General features: G+C 52.0%; 1 protein-coding gene across 1 annotated transcript in view; it reads right to left on the reverse strand.

Annotated features, from left to right (window-relative positions):
* The window catches only part of LGMN (legumain), a 38,889-nt gene extending 33,159 nt beyond the window's left edge, over positions 1-5,730 (reverse strand). The window contains exon 1 of the mRNA XM_002719593.6: positions 5,621-5,730. The gene's annotated coding sequence lies outside the window, so the exon portion shown is untranslated. The remainder of the gene's footprint in view (positions 1-5,620) is intronic.
* Between the last annotated feature and the right edge of the window lie 270 nt (positions 5,731-6,000).

Here is a 6,000-nt window from a genome sequence, read left to right on the forward strand (position 1 = left end):
AGACCCGGAAGAAGCTCCTAAGCTCCTCGCTTTGGCTTGGCCCAGCCCTGGCCATTGCGGCCATTTGGGGAGTGAACCAGAGGATGAATGAGTTTCTTTCTTTCTCTCTCTCTCTCTCTCTCTCTCTCACTTTAACTCCACATTTCAAATAAATAAATAAATCTTTAAGGGGGGGGAGGGGGAAATGATGTCAGGGAGGTGACGGAGCAAGAAGTGTGAAAGGGCAAAGCTGTGGAAGCCACATAAATGGCTGTGCCCATGGGACTGTCCAGCTCAGTCAATCATTGTACACCCTTGTAACAGAACAGTGTGGGGCCGTCAGAAAGAGTAAGGCAGACCTTACTGTGCCAAGAGCAGAAAGCTGTCCGCTGTTGGGGCATGCGCCGGTGATCTAACCACGCACAGGGAGGAGACAGCAGACTGTTTCTCCACGCTGGGGAGGCAGGGGGAGGGCTCTGGCAGTGACACGGGTGGGACAGCGGAATATCTGCAGTGACCTCCTATGCCACCCACCATGGCAGCCGCTTTATTCGCTCCACCCTACAGCACCCCTGGGGCAAGCACTACCACTCCCTTCAACAAGGGCAGGGACTGAGGCTCAGGGAGGGAGATGGGAGGACGGACAGCGATGCTTCTGGGACAACACACATATCTGACTGCAAAGGCTGTGTCTGTTCCACTACACTACTTGCTGTCACAGAGAGTGGCTTGGGACACACACATACTGTTCTGCAGTGCCAGTAAGAATTCCAGCTATTCTGCACTTCCATCCAGCTTCCTGCTAGTGTACCTGGGAGGCAACAGATGATGGCCCAAGCCCTTGGACCCCTGCCAACCACCTGAGAGACCTGGATGGAACTGCTGGCCCCTGGAGTCAGCCTGTCCCAGCCCTATGTGTTGCAGGCATTTGAGGAGTAAACCAGCAGATGGAAGATATATACCTCTCTCCCCTTTCTCTGTCACTCTGCCTTTCAAACAAATAAATAAATCTTAAAATAAAATAAAAAGAATGGCTTGTGTGAGAGGGGAGGAGGTCCAGTAACCACAGGCACCGCCCAGGTTTCCCAGCCCAGGGTGCAGCCCCAGGGCAGGCCCCCAGTGCTTCCTCCTGTGCAGGGCGCCCTTCCCGCCCTTCTATTCTAAGGCACAGTAGGCTTTACGTATGAAGAACTCCTGTCTGCCCACCAACGCGGAACCAGGACCACACCCAGTCAGAGTCGGCGCACAAGTGGTCGCCAAAGTTCCCCAGCCTCAATGACAAGCCCCTGTTCCCACAGTGAGTCACATAAGAGACTCCACTTGACTGTGAAAGATGAACCATCAGGTGAGTTTAATCGATTTGGGGAGTTTAGAGCAGAGTGGCCATGCTGCATAAATTGTCATCAGCAACATAAGCAATAAGGCCAAGGTCACAAAGCCATGTAAGTAGCACCGTCAAGTTCAAACCCAGGTCTGACACCTCAACCAGCATCCGGCATCACCTCTGTCTCTCCACCAGCTTCATTCACTGGCGGCTCCGGGTTAGACCACAGCAAAGCAGCTGCTTACACTTCTGCAGTGAGCCTCCCAACCCTGAAGCCGCTGGTCCTACTCTGCTCTCGGGGGTTTAGAATAAAATCATCATGCAAGTGGTGTCTGGCTGACAACACACAAGGACAGTGACAATGTACCTGCTAATGTACCTGGTACATTAGCTCCAGTCAGTCTCCTCTGAGCTCTCTTCCTGAGCCAAGCGTTAGCTAGAATCAATCTCACAACTGGCACCTTGGCACACCTAGTATCTCAAGCTGAGGAGTTCCACTGACCGTGGGCTACAAGCCTCCTGGGGCCTGCTCTACTGGGAGACTGAGCTGAGTTCCATGCTGAACTCTCTCGCCCCTACTGCAGTAGCTACAAGAAAACCTGCCTCTCTGTTTTTAGAAAGTATCTGATGTAATTTTTCTTTAACACAAGACACACAGCTACTAACTCAGGGAAAACTGTCCACCTGTGAAATAAGAGGTACATTATTAATAATGTACTTAATACATTATTAAGGACCAGTTCGGGTCTCAAAATTCTTTGATCATTTTTGGTTACCTGATGGGATTAAAACAAAACCCAATGAAATCGTATCTCAAATGAGCAATGCATTTTAATCAGGTCAGTTTATCTTTTTGTTTTCCCATAGGGAAAATGTGTGATTCCCTGACAAACTTGATTCTAGATTGGAGTAGAAGCTTCAAGGCTATCTAATTTTAATTCTGCCGGAAGTGTTTTCAACTCCACACCGCGGATAACAGACAAGGAAATGCACCCGTCAACACGAGGGTCCGCTGGCTTCCTTCCCCCACTGAGGGCCAGCACCGCCCCACATCTGGACGCGCGCTGACACTGCTGAGCCAGAAACGGGACTGTGCCCTGTCTCATACGTGACACTTCATCAGGCTTCCTTACAAATGACATAAACAAAATCCTTAGCCCATGTTCATTTGTGTATCTGTACAGAGTGATGACTATATAGTTTTAAAAAAATCTGTTTAAGTTTAAAATCCAGGCAACCCACTCATATTTCAAAACAAACATAGTCAAACACAACTTTTTTAAGCTCTTAACGATTAGGAGCTTTTAGGTATCTAGCAAAGTAAATTCTGATCAATGGTTAACAGTTTCCCCACATTTTAATTTTCAATGAGTATTGGTGATTTGAATTTTACCTAAATTACTACTTTCGAAACCTAGTACTCATGCAGTTTGTAGCCTTTTTCTAAAATGACTTAACGTAACTTTTACAGCTGCCATCAATTCTTAAGTTAAATTTTTACTTTAAGTATAATTTTTACATGAAACACCCTCCACAAATTATTAATATTTTATAAATCTGTTAAGTCTCTTCCGCCCATAAAACATTACAAGTGAGACCCCCACCCCTTTCCATTCCTTCTCATACTGCAAGGTTACCACTGTCCTAAAATAACATTTCTTTCCAATCAATTTATTGTACTTTAAAAAATATGTATCTATTCTACAAACTCTCCCCTACTAATGGACTTTTAGGCTGTTTCCAATTTTTTCACCATTATAAACAGTGGTGCAATCAACATCCTAACAGCCTCCTCCTGGTACACAAACGTTTCTCTCTCTAAGGAATTTTCTCAAAGTGGAACCACTGCGTCCTAAGCTACACCCATTTTTGCCAGTGGCCATACTCGCACCAATAACGAATCAGAATCTCATTTTCTCCACACACCTATAATTCCCTGACAGTATCAGAATTTATAATTCCGGGGTTGGTGCTGTGGCACAGCGGGTTAACACCCTGGCCTGGAGCACCGGCATCCCATATAGGCACCGGTTCTAGTCCTGGCTGCTCCACTTCCAATCCAGCTCTCTGCTGTGGCTGGGAAAGCAGCAGAAGATGGCCCAAGTCCTTGGGCCCATGAACCCACGTGGGAGACCCAGAAGCACCTGGCTCCTGGCTTCAGATCTGCGCAGCTCTGTCCATTGCGGCCATTTGAGGAGTGAACCAGCGGAAGGAAGACCTTTCTCTCTGTCTCTGCCTCTCCTTCTCTCTCTGTGTAACTCTGACTTTAAATAAATAAATAAACCTTTTAAAAACAGAAAGAATTTACAATTCCTAATCTGATGAATACAAAGTAATGCAATTATCATTTTAATGTACATTGCCCTCAATCACAGGAAAATTTGAGCCATATCATATATCTAGTTAATCATTCAGATTTCAACACCCTCCATACATGTGATAACTTCCCCATCATACACTGGGGTTCAAATTAAAGTCTACAAACCAACTTCTGCAGTTTTTAAAAACAGTGCCGAGTATTTCTTCAAGAGAGTCACAGGTCAGAAGACTCAAGAGACGCTGCAGTACACAGGCACGCACATCACAATGCCATGTTGGTCAAACAAGGCCCAAAAGGTCCGAGAAATTCCTGTCACCTAAGGAACCACAGCATCATAGCACAAGGCATCACTTCTGCGGTTGTGGTGGTGCTGGTATAAATAAACCTACCGCATCGCCAGTCTTAGAAAAATACAGCACACTTACACGTAGTGAATACCACTTGATCATGATAATGCGTTACTGTGTTATTGGTTAATGTATTTCAAAAAGTGTGTGGAAAATATACTTAAAAGTGTGACTTTATTTTGGTGCAAAAACTATTTTCATACTATGTGGGAAACACGCATTATGAAAAAAATACGTGAATCTGAAAACAATTGTTGGCACCAAAGTAAACTTTTCCTTTCTCCCCACAGACTTTTTGCAGGTCACATGTACATACATTTTAATCATTATTTTCCAGTGTACCTCCTCTACTAGTGAAAAAACATTTACCGTACACCAGTCTGGTGCTTGGCCAGCAGCTGCCTCCGACCCCTGCGCCTCTCACCTGCACCGAGTGGGCGGCCGCACAGGGCAGAGACCCGGATGGGGGTCCGGGCTCCCGGGGTCACTGGCTTCAGCCTGGCCCTGCCCCAGGTGTGCCGGCCATTTGGGGAGTGAACGAGTGGATGAAAGATTCGCTCTCCCTCTCTCTGTCTCTCTGCCTTCCAAATAAATACGTCAATCTTGAAAAAGGAAGAAAAAGACACGGCCTGGCGGTGCGTTCCTCACGAGGCATGCCGGCTGTTAAGCACCGATTACTTTGAAGGAGCCACCCTGCGTCTGGCTATCGGACTTCCTTAGCAGCGCCGGGATCTTTTCTCCTCTTCCTTGTCCCTGCAACCACCTTAAAACCCCTCCAAAATCCCCCCGGGGATTCCTGCACTGCCCTCCCGCGTTCACAGCGTGGTCTCTCCCTCCCCAACACGCTCCCAGGCTAGGATACGGACCCTCTGAGATGCAGGACCACAGCTTTCTGGGCCTCGGGGCCACCCACAGCGAATGTCCGCGACTCCGGGCACCCCCATAGCGCCACGTCTCCAGCACAGCTCCGGCCCTGCTCCCCGCGGGAGCCTCGGAACCCAGCCGGGGACACCCCCTTCTCCGCCACGGCAGGGTCGGATGCCGCCCCCGTGCACGCCCGCGCCCCAGCCCCTCGGACACTGGAACCGTGTCCTGGAGACTGCCACCCGCGGCGGAATCTCCCCCTGCCCAGAGCGCGCAGCGAGGCTCCGCAGACGCTGGCCACGCAGTCCCGGGGCGAAGGGCAGGGCAAGCCTGGGCGCTGGCGGCCACCCGCACGGCTCCGACCTCCAGCCCCCAGAGCAGGCCCCCGCCGCCGGCCGCCCCGCAACTCCCGCCAGCTCAACTCTGCCTCAGAGAACCAGCCCGTGCCTGGCTTCCTGGGACGTGTGGCGTCCTCCTCAGCGAAGCCATCGGCAGCCGGGACAGCGCCGCCCGCCCGGGGGGTCTCGGCACATCCCGGGTCCTCTCTGCCTCAGTTTCCCCGGCCACAGCATGCTCGAGGACGGGCAGCCCGCCCCCGCCCGCCACCACCACCCGCGACCGGAGGAGGTCGGGCTGCGATCGCAGGGTTTCCCTGAGGAGGCGGTCATCGTAGCCCGAAACCCGCCGCCCGGCGGACCTGTCAGTCTCTGAGGGAAGGAACAGCCCAGCCCTGAGCCGGGAGCCCCGGCAGCCCGGCCCAGCACCCCGCCCCGGGCCCGCGGTCACCTGCGGCGGGGCTCTGGAAGTCGGCGTCAGGGGCGCCGGCAGGACCGTGGGAACTGCGGGCCGCGCGCAGCCTCAGACGCACCGCCTCTGGCATCCGCCCCGCTGTGATTGAGGCGCCGCGCCGCCGCTCCCACTCCACCAGCATCCACTGCGCCTCGGTGATTGGTCGAGCTGTGGGGCGTGGCCTCCGCGGAAGCCAATGGGAGGTGATGACGCGTTCGAGCGACCCCAGGGACACTGCGAGTCCCAGGGTGCAGCGCAGGGCCTCCTGGGCCCTGTAGCCCCCGAAGGCTGAACTGTGTGTGTGTGAGCGGCTAGCTGGGGTCGGGGTTCTCGGGTTCGGGGGTACTGGAGGCGCCTAGATTCCGGAAGCGTCCACA

This window comes from Oryctolagus cuniculus, chromosome 20 (genome assembly GCF_051225735.1).
Source record: "Oryctolagus cuniculus isolate XC-2025 breed Fujian yellow rabbit chromosome 20, ASM5122573v1, whole genome shotgun sequence".
Lineage (NCBI taxonomy): Eukaryota > Metazoa > Chordata > Mammalia > Lagomorpha > Leporidae > Oryctolagus > Oryctolagus cuniculus.